At 34.9% G+C, this 15,191-nt stretch overlaps 1 protein-coding gene across 1 annotated transcript in view; it reads right to left on the bottom strand.

The window, feature by feature from the left end:
- LOC149064675 (calcium-activated potassium channel slowpoke-like) overlaps positions 1-15,191 on the bottom strand; it is a 245,649-nt gene that overhangs the window by 50,182 nt on the left and 180,276 nt on the right. The gene's annotated exons all lie outside the window — the stretch shown is intronic.

The raw sequence follows: 15,191 nt of genomic DNA, 5'->3' as shown, positions 1-15,191 counted from the left end.
ATGACTTCTTAACAGGAAGATCGGCTCAAATTTGCCCCTCGAAGTTAGGAACCACAAAAAACAAACTTCAGCCGACAGCCACAGTGAATACCGCACATATAAATGCGGAATTTCGTTGTTGTTTCCAGGATAGTCCATGGAACAACTTTCTTTTTAATTCAGTTTTTTAGAACACTTTTTATAAAAATATGCAACGAATTGAATATATATATTATATTATATTATTATTTTATTAATTAACAATCTGAATATATATTGCAAACTAAATATTTCATATATTTGAAATAAAAAATCTTACAATCGACATGAGAAAGTGATTTGCAATGAAATATATTTCTATGGCTTGAAAGTTTTTTTTTTGTACTAAAGAAAAGTTCAAATCTCACTCACAGATGGGGCTGCAAACAAAACAACTCGACATGACACAAAATTCAGTGCATAATCAATGTTTATGAGAATTTGCGTTGCATAAAACTACCACGTTTCAACATTAGCGCACACTCTCACTCGTTTACATGTACCCTGAGCTAAAATGGGCGCTCATATTGGTGATAATTTTACCACATATGTCGAGATTTCCATTTTACAGCACCACACCCCAGTGAGTGAAATTTGAACTTTTTTTTCAATTTTATAAAAGAAAGGGACCAGGATAAGTTTTGTTTAGTGCCAACCGCACGTTTTCATGTCCATTGCTTGATTTGTTTTTAGTTTTTAAAATGTATCCAGGACTTCTTCCCGTCGTCCACCCTGTATATCTTCCGAGACAAAATCTCGACACCACGTTAATAGCCACCTATTGGCTCCCAAGAATAACTTAATTCATTTATCATTTAAACTAGTGTTTCCCAACATAGGCAATATCGTTTCCTGGTGGGCGATGGAATGATCCAGGGGGGGGGGGCGATAGAAGCTACTGGTATAACACATGATCCTATGGGTTCGCTTGAGTCTGGGGTGATGGGGGGGGGGGCAATTTTGAAGGAGAAGGGGGCGATGGGACAAAAAGTTTGGGAAACTATGATTTAAACAATATCATATCAAAAGCAATAAAAGATGCGATTTCCTATACATCCCGTTATGTTCTATCAGATATATTGGCTTTTCCCACGCGTTTTTTATTTTTGACCGAATATGTATAAAATCCGTGCCAAAATTGTGTTTGACATTGAAGCTTGAGGAAGAATTTGGCACATAGGTGCCTTACATGCATAATTAAATATTACATTTTATTATTATTTTCTAACCTGATGCGTTTTTACTGCAACTGCTTACATCAGGGGTGACCAACGTTCCAGACAGTGCAGGCAACTTCATTGGTTTCAAAAAAGCGTCGCGGGCCACGCAAGTGACTTGCAACACCCTCTCAGGTCACTTAAGTCATCTCTAAATGTGCCGCTGGGTCTCTTGAGTGGGACTGTAACTGTGCCACAGGTTAGTTAATGATCGACCGTGGGCCTTACGTGATTTGAAGCTGCACCGCGGGTCGCTTAAGTGATTTGGAAATGTTCCGAAGGGCATGTTTAGTGATGTAGAACTGCATTGCGGACCGCTCAAGTCGTCTGGAACTGGACCATAGGTCACCTAAGTGTTCTGTAAATGTGCCACGGGGTCGCATATGAGATCTGTAAATGTAGGCAGCACGAGTGATTTGGAACTGTGCCGAGGGTTACTCATGTCGCATGAAAATATTTCGTGGATCACTTAAGTGATCTGGAAATGTGCCGCGGTCAACTTGAGTGAAGTGACACTGCACCGCGGGTTCACCGGAGTGATCTATAATTATGCCGTTTAGTTCATTTCTACTTTGAAGTCGCAGAACACATCAGATGACTCAGAGTTACGCATTTGGCCTGTGAGTTATGGGTAGAGCATGTATGGCTTACATTATCCCTTTCAGACCCTATTGCCACAAATGTGGGGGGGTTGCTTTTTCTCACTGAAGAATTTTTTTTTACCAGACCAGACCAGAATAGAACTTTTAGCTGATTCCCATCCTATATGGACGACTGTCAGCATACAAATTGGCCAGGAAGGCCTATGAAGAGTGAAAAAAAAAAAAAAAAAAAAAAAAAAAAAAAATGAAAAAGCTTAAGGGGAGAAGAAGAAAGAGAAAAAGAAAAACATCAGCTGGTCGTCAATGGTCAGACTATACAAATTTAAGCCAGAGTTTTTTTTTTTTTTTTTTTTAAGCCACCACAACCAACAGTCCTTATGCAGAAACACCAAGAACAGAAACACCATAGAAAGCTTCTCTCGTAAACGTCCTATCTATACAGGGGGAAAAAAGGGGGAAAAAACACTGCATGGGGGACGCAGCGCAAAAACCTCAATATACGTTTTGAAGATGTAATTTTCCATAACAAACCTATTATGTACCTTCCATAACAAACTTATTACTGAACCTTCCAGTTAATGGCAGTCCTAATACATAACTGACTGTAAGTTAGTATTTCGCCAACATCATTTCAACTCCATGAGGGTTTACAGTCAAAAAACCAGATGGGTACATTCAAAAAAATGCCACTACTACTCCAATTGTTCAAGATCAAAAGTATACAGTGAGATATATACATACATAAGAGTTCTATTCAGTAAGTGCTCAAAATTTAAGAATTATGTACAAACACAAGATTCAACTTCTAATGAATACACTATAAAATTTCAACTACCGTTATATATATACATATGGTATCAACATTTTCATATATACAATTATCAGCTATAGATTATTCCAATTTAAATGGAATATCTGCTGTGGTCTCCTATATTTCCCTATGGCTTGTACATCATAGTCCACTATGTCAGCAAGGTGTTGGTACGTAGATTCTCTCATTCTGTCAAACTGATCTTTGTTTAGAGTTTGTATATAGTCAAATATATGTGGGATATCCAAGTCCTTTCTAATATTAATACCTCTGATGAACCATGGGGCATTAGTGAATCTTCTAAGAATTTTATTTTGAACAGTTTGTAAGTTTTTAATATTCATCTTGCAAGCATGGGCCCAAGCAGGGGATGCATAAAGTAGGGTAGGTCTGAGTATTGATTTAAAGAGGATGATTTTGTTATGCAATGTCAATTTGGCCTGTGGAAACGTGATTTTGTTTAACATGCCCATTACTCCATTAGTCTTATTTTTGATAAATTCAATATGTGAAGAAAATGAAAGATTTTTGTTTAGTGTACATCCCAGATACTTTACCTGATTTACTGGTCTTAAAAACTGGTCACCAATTTGGATAAGTTGTCTGGGAAGTTTACGTCGTCGCGTAAACCACATGAATTTGCACTTGGCAGCATTCAATTTGATAGCAGATTTATCACACCAGTATTCGATGTGATCCAGAGTATCCTGTAAATTTTCCACTGCTTGTGATGCACTTCTGCTGCTGCACAACACCGCACAGTCGTCTGCAAATAACGCAATTGTTCCATTCGGCGGAGCTGGTATATCATTGATATATAAGAGGAACAATTGCGGGCCCAACACACTACCCTGCGGCACAGAGGCTCGGATATTTTTAATATCTGAAAGAGTATCTTGTATCTTAACCTGAAAAGTCCTACCCAAAAGGTAATTATAAAAGAAAATTATAAAATATGGTGGGAAGTCAAGGTGAATTAGCTTGGCAAGTAATGTGACATGGTCGCAACGGTCAAAGGCCTTTGAGATATCTAGGAACGCAGAAGCAACATGGTCAAAATTATTAAATGCATTTGTGATAAATTCAGACACTCTTAACAGCTGAGTAACACATGAATGTTGGGACCTGAACCCATGCTGCTCAGGTCTTATGACGTTGTTTGTGTCAATAAACTGTAATAGCCTGGGTGCCACAATTCTTTCGAATAATTTGCTAAGATTACTAAGAAGACTAATTGGTCTATAATTTACTGCCAGTATAGGATCTGTACTAGGTTTATGTATTGCCCTGATTATTGATTTCTTCCAGGGGGAAGGAAAATAATTGTTCTGTAAGGCAGAATTAAAAATATTCCTAATCGATTCTACAATATTTTCTGGTAAACACTTTAAAGCTTTATTGCTAATTCCATCAATACCAGCTGCTTTTTTAATATCCAGATGTTTGATAATGTCCCTAATTTCATTTGTTGAGGTTAGTTCCATGTGACCTTGTGGGGAATTCGCAGCATTATATAGATAAGAGGCCACCCTGTGTCTCAGTCTTTGGTATGTGTTTAATGGTTGATTGGTATTCCTGGTGAACTGATTTTCATACACTTCTGCAAAGGTGTCAGCTATCTCTTGATCAGTAAAAACCAGATTCCCAGCTGTTGTCTGAATTTTATTAAGTCTTGTGTTTTTGGGTTTACAGATTCTCCAAGCTTTCCAGAGACCTCCGTTTTCTGCTGTTGCATTACCAATGAAATCTGAAAATCTTTCATTGACATAATTTGCGACCTCTTTTTTGATTTCTTTCTGTAATCTGTTTAGTATAATTTTATCCAAATTGCCCCTGTACATTTGCCATTTTTTTCTAACTCTATTTTTGTGTTGGATTTTTTCAAGAATTTCTTTTGGTAATCCAAAATTGTTTTTGGAACTTCGCTTAACTGTTGTTACTTCTTTTATTGTATTATTAATTACCGTAGTAACATGATCAACTGCTTGGTCAATATCCAAAGCACTTGGATCATTAAATTCAATGACCGGTAATTCCTCTAAAATATTAGTGTACTGAGCCCAGTCAATTTGATTCCAGATTAACTTTTTCCTTGGAATCAAGAAATCTATTGTAAGGAAAAGTGGATTATGAGGTGAAGAAAGCAATGGTTTGACATGCATATTAATATTGTGTAAAAAGTTCTTAGCAATTCCAAAATCTATAACATCCGGAAACCCAAAATTTTGAGGAGGATGGTGTGTAGGCTCCGGTGAAGATATAACCTCCAAAAAATTATCCAGGCAGAATTTCCTCAATATCCTACCCTGTCTGTTTGTTGTTCTGGAGTGGAAAAGAGAAGATTTACAGTTCCAATCTCCTATTGCTAAGACAGGTAAAGTTGTGTTAAAAATCTCTTTTAAGAGATCCATATCTAAATTGTTATTCGGGGGCTTGTAAATTGCACAGAATCTCATAGCCACTCTGTTTACATATATGGTGGCAGCTACTGCTTCAATATTGTAAGAGTCAGAGAGTGCATAATGCTGAAAAGGGATATTATTCCTAATAAACAAGGCGACTCCTCCCCCCCTATTATGAAGTCTATCCCTTCTCATACATTGATAACCATTAATTTCGTATTTATTGCTAGGCAATAACCATGTTTCATTTATCAATGCTATATCAATTTGATAATCAAAAAGAGTTTGTTTGAAAATTTCTTTTGTACTTCCTCTTAAGCTATTTGCATTCCAGGCCATTAGGGTTAATGGCCTGGGGGGGGCATTAATTAGTTGAGCTATTGTTAGGCTGTTCGAGAATTTGAATCAGAGATGCAATAATCAGTTTAGCCTTATCAGAGTCAATTTTAGCTGACTCAAGTATGTTCACAACTTTATCTATGACCATAGTACCTTCGTTACCAGTATTTTGCGTTTTGTCTTCAAATGTCTTAGCACCAAAATTAACATTTTTTTGATTATTTTCATTCTGCACTCTCATGCTTTCCTCAGAGCTGTGCACAATTCCTTCCTCTGTTTCTTCAACACCACTCATGTCAAGTTCCTCAGTGTGTGTAATGATATCATGCATTACATCACGATGTAAGATTTTTTGTAGCTCCTCCTTCCACTCGTCAGTAGTTCTGTGAGTTTTCCCAATACCCAGAGGGTGAGGGCCCTCGTGTAAAACATTGTGTAACTCCTCCTGTCTACGCAGTAATTCCAGTTTTTCCTCTTCTGTACACACTTGTGCTGACAGGGGAGTATTATGTTGTTTTGTGTCCATCACTTGTTTAGATCGAACAAAAAGTGAATTAGACCCTATATTGAAATTGTCATCCTCTTGTCCAACTAAGGTTGGGAAGTCATCAATATTAGGTGTTTTAATACCAGAAGGTATTAAAGGCAAAAAAGTACGTGTGTTCCTATTTGTAACTCCAGGTCTGGCACTGCATCCTGAAAATCTAGCCGTGTGGCTTCCTCCACAGAAAAAACACTTCAGATATTTTTTATCACCTTTGACAACACAACTTCTAGTCTCATGATTGCCTGAGCAGAACGAACATACTGGCAGATTTTTGCAAAAATAAGAACTGTGCCCCATCAACATACAGTTCCTACACTGAAGAGGCACCTGGTTACCCCTATAACGTTCGATACTGATTGGGATATCACCTATGTTTTTTACATTAGCAAACTTCTTATTTTCAATCGTCACCTCTACTAAGAATAACGGTAGTACTCTACCAGACGAATAATTCTTCATATTAACCACCTTCACAGTGGAATAACCCTGTTTAGACAGGTCATCCGATATCTCCTGCGGTTTTACATTCGCAGGCAGACCTCTTATCACAAATTTAATGGTTCGATTTCCTTTAGTCTGATATGTATGATATTTGTATTTTTTTTCGTCAAAAATTTTTGTGACAGTACGGTGATCTTTCTCCGAAAAAACCTGAAAAGTCATGTTATTACCTGTTGGCTTCTGTTGCGGAGGAAATTCACATTTTGCTTTAATTTCACTGAAATCCTGCAACCACTTGTTTCCCCAATCAGAAAGTATTATTGGGGGAATGTTACTCTTTTTCTTCTTTTTTGTTACCGTAATGAATCCTTCGTTATCATCAATACAGCCATCAGAGTCTGAGTTTGTAGTGGGAGCTCTAACTTGAGAGTTCTGTAAGTGTTGTGTATTGTGCAATGTGTTATCTATTGATTTTTTCTTTTTTTTACTAAAAATAACTGAAATGCCATCATTGCTATCAGCAATTTCATCACATCTGTCATTACCATCTGATCTTTCATCGTTACTTGTTTTTGTACCTGATTTAATTTGTACTGGAGTGCTGTGGGTGTCATTACCACTGTCCGATTGTTCAGCTAACACTTGACCAATATCATTTGCCTCTGAAACATCTGAGGCATTTTCCAGTAACAATTTAGAAGGAGACAACGTCAAATTATTATTGGGTAAGTTTTCGGTTGGCATAGCCATTGAGTCATTTATCGAAAAGTTTAGGGTACTATTCTGAATATCTAATATAGGAAGCGTATATTCACTATAGTCAATTTGCCCCATGAGCACGTTTGAGCTCTCAGGCGGGGGAGAATCTGATGACACAGAAGATGAACTACTGTCCGTAGAACCCGATGAACAGGTGTCACACGTATCACTACTGGAACACGACGAAGTAACCGAGTCGTATTCAATTTTGTTATGTACGACCTTTTTTTTACCTCTACCTGCCCTCTTAGAGGGGCTAATCCCAGAATATTGTTCATCACCCTTATCATAACAAATGCCCGGACTATCTCCCTTTTTGGAGACTTCTTCTTCAGTATTCCTCTTTTTCCCATTTTTCTTTTTACCCCTATCTTTCTTGCGCCTTGCCCTCTTTTCACAAGAAGGCGAGGTGGGGGTTTCACTAAGTTTCGGAATTACCGACTTAAATCTAAGCTTGCTACTATGAATGCATGTACTTGCATTAACCTCTTCAAAAAAAGCATGAGATATTTTTAATACTTTTTCATGCAAAATTTCCTCCTCACTAGGAGAGGATTCCAACAAGACAACATATACAGCAATTACATCCTCAAGCTTTCGTGCTATAGCACATTCATCATTGATATTCAGTGAATTACCCTCTTCATAACTGATTTTCAACCAATTAAATACAAGTTTTTCAAATTCCTCTTTCTTATTAAGGGAATCATGGTAATCCTCTGCCAGAGAGCACAGTTCTCTGACGACATGAATGTTCCCCACATTTGCAAAAGGACAAATCAAACCCATTGAGCACTTACTACAAGAATAGAACTCACCTGGATAGATCCAACAAGAAAATCTGAAAAGGAAAAACACAAGGGAAAAGGGGCAGACGTAAACACTGGGGGAATCACAGGGAGAACACTATTTGGCTGTACTGTAACACTGACACTTGTACACGCTGATTCACGTTGAGAAAGCTTCGCCATCAGAAGAAATCTTCGTTGACCGCAAGCCGATGCATTATCCACATGAGATTCGAGCAGGACACCCAAACACCGTAGATTTGACGATTCGCTGCTTCTCCGTAGATTCTGACAATTCGCTGCTTTTCCGTAGATTCTCGTTATACTACTAACGCTGAAGAGCTCCGAAAAATGCGACCATTCGTTACGGCCATTTGAAAGGAAATCAATAAGGTGAAATTTTTATTTGTTTGATTGAGAATTTTTTTTTTTTTTTTTTTTTTTTTTTTTTTTTTTTTATGACCCTAGGGAGTTAATAACTGACTTGAAAGATTAGAGGATCGTGTAAGTTTTGACTTAGAATTATGTGAATATTCACTTTGTTGACTTTCGTCAGAGGGCAGCACTTAAGTTGAACTTTCACGTTTTTTTTTTTTTAAGATGGCTTCCAAGAGTTAGAGCCTCCTGGAAAAAGTGCTTTACTTCATAAAATTTATTAATTAATTTCTGGAAAACATTGTATTTGAAGATCAATATACCCCCTGCATCATCTTGCCTGAAAAAATTTGAAGAAAGTAAATCATTTCTTCACAAAAAAAAAAAGAAAAATTGTAAATCTGAAAAAATTGAAAACAAAGATTTGATGACATTTATGTTTTATAATGCCTTTTTGAGTATCAAAAATGCAAAAGCATCTTGAAAATTCCAAAAAATGAATGCTCGGGTCTGAAAGGGTTGTACTTAAACGAACGATATAATTTTTTTCATTTCGTCCAAGTATGAATTTTCTGAAGAAGTTAATTGTTTCGATAAAATGACCTCCAAATATAACGTCCACTTCCCGTAGAACGAGAGGAGGGGGAGTCGTTATAACGAACGGACTGTATTTTGGTTCAAGTACATTATGATGGTTATCCCCCCATCAAACTACTTTTCCTTTGCTTTCAAATTTTTATCTCATGATTCACATCCACTTAACATGAAGCATCATGATAGCATAAATCTTTTACCTCATCATGCCGCATATCCTTTAATTAATCTCTTCAATCATCTTGACAAGATGAATATTGATGAGAGATGGGAAAGAAATCGATACGAACGCAGCGTAGTGACAAAATTCCATTATCTAAATATTTCAGAAAATTTAAAGAATATAATAATAAATTTTTTTAAATGTGTATAATATAGGAAGTTTTGGATCCCAAATATCATAAAAAAAATGCTTTATGTGTTTCTTTGATCTTCAAAACTTTCCACAAAAATTTAAGTTACTTAGAAACTTTTCCTAAAGACCACAAAGGAGAATTAATAAGCAAAATTAATTAATTAAACTCTTGTTTGAGGTAACTGACACGGCGATGCTTTATTAACTTCTAGGTCACTCCAGGGAAGACCCCAGAATTAAAATAAACTGTAGAAGATGGAAAACTTTCTCCTTTTTTTTTTTTTGAATACGTATAATTAGTGGGAATATTAAAATTCTTTCTTTCATTTAAGTCCCTGGCGTAATTAAAATACTTAATTTATTGCTCTTATGAGAGTTGAATTGACGTAAAAACTAGCCTCGATTCTAAACGATGATTAAAATTACCCCCGGACACAAACTTGCCTCTTCTTTCTTGAGCTTTTTTGAGACTGAAAAATGCGTTGATTAGTTGAACCTTGGAATTATTGAATAGATATTTCACGCCGATGTGAAATATCCGAATTTTATCGTTGGAATTCCAGGTTTACTCAGACTAATTTTAATAAATACTGTTTATGATTTTGTTGAAATTGTTCCAAATTTCTTAGACGGATGATGCTAATCCCTTGGGAATAGGTTGGGGATCACGTTATTAAAAAAAAAGTAACGTTAGGGGTTCCACTCTGGGTACAAAACCCTGGAAACCTACTCACAAGCAATACAATATCGTATAGATTCATCTCTAGTGGATCGTACGGACCAAATAACACGTTCGATTAAAAGGTTCGTAATTGAGCGAGACAATTTGAGGATGGGTAGAGGAATGTCTGAACACATGCGCGGGCTCAACAGGATATTTTTCGGCTTGTGGTAAACATTATTCCCGTCGAAGTGAGCCTTCTTTCTACGAATAGATGATTTAACGTCTAGAGGTTGGTAAATCAACAGACAACACGAAGTTGTGCCGAAAAAAAAGAGAACAATAAGAGACAAATGGTAACCACGAGATGAACTTAATATTTGATGATATTTACCAATGCAACGACGATGGACATTGTACAAGTAGATGACCTGACAACGATACTGATTCAGTATCCAACAAATTCGAATTTTTCGTGGAATGGTAATGTTACTTTTAATGCGGATTTTGATGGAATTTTGTTTTGTTTTGTGCTTCATAGCCCCGCACGCGTACTTAGCTTTACTCAAGTGAGTGCGTGTAAAGTCACCATTTATTAACATGAGAAAAAATATTTCTGCGAGTAAATCCTCTTTTTTAAAAAAAAAAAAATGTTTTATTCATAACATTGCACCCGGCACGCATGTGTAGCGGACAGCTGTAATACAATTTCTTTTTGTTTTTAAACGGTGGGAACATGTGCGTGCAGATGCCCGTTTTTGTAGACATTCATATCATTAAAGAGAAGGAAAAGGAATTACGCTTTCATATTTCAATAGCTTTTTTGTTGTGCTGTTAATTTTGAATATTTTAAGTTTCAAATGTTTTCGTGGTATTTGAATTGCTAAATAAATGAATCCTGAAATTATCAAAGAAATTTCATTACATTTTCTGAAATATATTTTCAGTTTCTATAACTTGTTATATATTTTTTCCTTTTCTTTATATTGTTTTTTAATTATAAAATTATTTTTACAATTAATAGTTTTTGTTTTGTTTCAAATTATGAATTTATTTATTTAATTAGTAGTCGATATTTTAAAATAAACTAATTAACAAACTGATAATTAGTAGTAAATAAAATTGATAAAAATTTTATTAAATTATATTCAATGAAATTTAATTAATTCAATATTAAATTTATTTAATTAATATCATAATCAAAATATTATTTCAATAAATTTGAATTTAAAATGTCTATATCTCTTTTTTGTTCTCTTTTTCGTAAGAAAGTCATACACATTTTGAAGCAGACAAATGAATCCGCTTAATGAATCTGCTAAATTGTATTGTTAAATGCTAAAGTCTGTTGCTAAATGTTAAATTCTATTGCTAAATTCTAAATATTAAATTCTATTGCTAAATTCGAAATGTTAAATTCTATTGCTAAATTCGAAATGTTAAATTCTATTGCTAAATTCGAAATGTTAAATTCTATTGCTAAATTCCAAATGTTAAATTCTGTTGCTAAATTCTAAATATTAAATTCTATTGCTAAATTCTAAATGTTAAATTCTATTACAAAATGGTATTTGAGAGTAAATTATACGTTTAAAATGGTATGGTATTTTTTTGTTTAAATTTCTCAAATTCCCGGAAACTTTGACTGCAAAGAAGAAAACTTCGAGTTCAGGGAAAATTTTAGCACTAAAATACCGAAAAAAATTCTGGGACTGAGTGAAAAATTTCGACATCGCGAATTGACTGTCTTCTTGTTTCTAAATTACTAGTTCATTTTACTTTCTTATTATAAATTTTTTTTTTCATTATCAGGCCCTACTTCATTTTGATTTTCAAAGTATATTAATTTATTCTGATTTTCAAGTATCAGTTCATTTCGATTTATAAGTATTTACTCATTCTCTAATTTTAGTTATGAGATTTCGTTTTTTCAATTACCAAATTAATTTGTTTCTTAATTTAATTTTTTTTTTCAACGGTTATTTTATATTTTTTACATTTCTTATTAGCAATAATTCATATGAAAATTGATTCGCAATCAATGAATGATGAAAATGAAAATTTTCTGGGCACCCAAAAGTTTTTCGATTTCAATGAAAGAAATAGTTTTGTTAATAAGAGGAAAAACTTTATTAGAAACAATTTGAAGTTTTTATGACATTTTTTTTAAATTAATACACATTTTAATTTGGAACACTAATTAAATTAACATGAAAAAATCTTATTTTTATGAGAAGGAAAGTTTTTAATAAAGTAAAAAAAACTGCTTTTTTTGGAAGTAGGAAAAAGAAAATTAAATTTCTCTTTTTTTAATCATATTCAACATTTCCAACAATAATTAAGTTTTTTTTTTTAAATTTGATATCTGTTTACTTAGAATCAGTTCTCGTTAAAGTTTTTCTTTCCCCGCTTAATGATTTGTTTTCTTGAACCGAAGATAATGCCAAATTCTTGAAAAACAGATCAGGTTTTTATTTCGTTTTTCCCCCTTTATGGAATTTAGCTAATTATTTCATATTGATTCAGATTTGCTTTGATATTTAATTATTTCATTTTGGAAATTAGAATTCATTTCCGTCATTGATACCCGAAAATAATACAATACAAGAAAATCAAACTCTATGAATTAGTACTAAAGTTAATGTTCGTTATAACAACCCTTTTCGCTCCACGGAAGATAAGCGCTATATTTAAAAATATTGGAAGAAATATCTTTTCAATAGAATTATGTATTTGGACGAAATTAAAATTAAAAAAAAAACATTTACGAGCACAGTCGAATCTCGTTATAACGAACTCCAAGAGACCGTCGTAGAAATCACTTCGTTATAACGAAATTTCGTTATAAAGGAATTTCAGATTGTTTGCATTGTTACTATATAAAGTTATTTGAGGTATTAGAAAAGTGTTCGTTAAAACGAGATTTTCGCTATAATGGTATTCGTTAAAATGGGATTCGAGTGTATATACGTATTATTATACGTTTCGTTATGATGTAGGAAGTTTCAATGAAAACGCATCAAGTTAGAAAATAATAAAATTGTTATAGTTAATTACGTGCACCTATCTACGTACTGAATTCTCCAATTGCAAGAGTCAAGGTCAAACACAACTTTGGCAAACAAAAAAAAAACACCCATTGTGTACAATTCTTTGCAATAAAAAGGCGTGGCAGAAGTGAGTTCGAATGCTTTATCGGTGGCTCAATAAAACTTAATCAATGGTTTTGTAGATCGTTTTAAAAAAATGAAAATCGAATATAACATGGCGGGGGGATGAATAAGGAAAAAGTTTGAGGCTTATCGTACAACCAGTCATTATGACTGAACGGTCGCAATGGTCGTTATGACGAGCATCGACTGTATCATCTATTATAATACTTTTCTCACATTATTAATCATAGTCGGGGCCCCTTTCTTCTTTAGAGCAGGGGTGCACAACCTTTTCAGTCTACGGGCTAGACCATAGTTTCCCAAACTTTTTGTTTCACACACATCGTCCCCTTCTTCAGAAATTTTGTTCTCTCATCGCCTCCCCCCACTCAAGCGAACCCACAGGATCCTATGTTATACCCATTGTTTCTATCACTCCCCTGGACCCATTCAATCGCCCACCGGGGGCGATATTGCCCACTTTGGGAAACACTGGGCTAGATGGTCAGCTACCGGGCCCGCAAACTGATCTGTTTAAAAACTTATCCAAATACAACGCCACAACAGGCAAAATTCCCAACGAGGTGGCTGAGAAGAAGATGCCCATAACAAATATGGATATACAGCAGCAACCCAATTAAAAACTAAAATTATAAAATATATACAATATATACACATGATAAAATGTACAATTAACTGCCTCCGGGGGTAAGGTATTCCATTTATTAACAACCCTATTAGAGAAAAATTCCCTGCGACACCATAACTTATCGTGCTATGCTAATTTACACTTTATTTAGAATTAGGAGAAAGAGGAGGAGGTGTTACTTTATTTAGTAAGGAGAGGGGGGTTGGGGTTATGCAATCCTACTTTTTTGAATACAGTGATACCTCGGCCAACGAAGTTAATTCGTTCATGAATCATGTTTGTTATCCGAAACTCGATTTTCCATAGGTTTCTATAGAAAAGTGTTTAATTCGTTCCAGGAACGGCCCAAATTTTGAAGATAAGTTTCATAAAACATTGAGAAGCACAATAAAAAAATACAGATGCTAACCGACGCCTGAGATCTACAACTTCAGACTGGGGTGAAGCAGAAGTTATAGGAACATGCGATACTAAATATATCTTTTATTTAACACCATGCAGTCGGGTTTTTGATTCATTGTGACAAAAAAAGTGTGCGAGGTGGTTTGCTATGTGGTAAGCAGTAAAACCTCGTTAACTCGTCTCCCTAACAAGTCGTCACTCTGGTTAAGTCGTCATTTTTCTTCGGTCTCGTCCAGCTTTCATTGATAACAATGTTATTAAACCCACTTTTAATCGTCGCGAATTTCGAACTTGTCACTAGAAAAGTTTGAAGGAGAGGAACACAGATGGCTCCCTTTAGAACGAGCCATCATAACAGCCTTGATAACAGCGTTGCCATAAGTTCAAAAGTGACCTTAAAAGCCCTATGTACCAAAACGGAACAGCTCTAGTAAAGTAAGTTACGCTGAGGAAGTTCATTTGCGACTAAAAAAAACAAAAGTTCTAAAAAATTTAGGAACTGTTCGCAGCTAAACCCGATTTCCCCCCACATGGACCCAACTAATTTGAGGCTTCAAATTTAAACGAAATATATTTGTTATAAAAGCAGATATTTTTTTTCCAAGTTGAAGCCTTATAGTGTTTGCTTTGCCCTGCCCAGATACCGCTGACCCCCGTGTTTGAGTTTACCTTGTGTTTGTAGCATGATTTTCTGATAAGTGTAAAAGTGTGTTTTACTATATAAGTAAAATACTAAAACCACAAGAAAGTTAAAAATTCAGTTGTTTTTGTAATCAATAAATTTTATATTCATAATTTAAATTCATATTTTAACGAATTTTATATCACTTTAGAATTATTTGCTTTGATTTGCACACTGAAACTGACGGCACTTCACGTAAGTCGTCATTCCGCTTAAGCCGTCATAATTTCTCGACAACGTGAGTGACGACTTAACGAGGTTTACTGCAATTAGCTCGTTCTTCTTTCTCACGCATGCAGATGGGAGATATAAGTTCTTAGAATGTCCAGACTGTTCAGTTTGGTACTAAGCGTCTTATTGTATCCACTGAAGCCATTCAAGTCTGAGGTCTTTTTTT

Source organism: Pholcus phalangioides, unplaced genomic scaffold (assembly GCF_987345545.1).
Source record: "Pholcus phalangioides strain wild (caught in Gottingen) unplaced genomic scaffold, Ppha-v1.0 ptg000042l_1, whole genome shotgun sequence".
Taxonomy (NCBI): domain Eukaryota; kingdom Metazoa; phylum Arthropoda; class Arachnida; order Araneae; family Pholcidae; genus Pholcus; species Pholcus phalangioides.
This window is presented reverse-complemented; position numbering and strand designations above follow the sequence as displayed.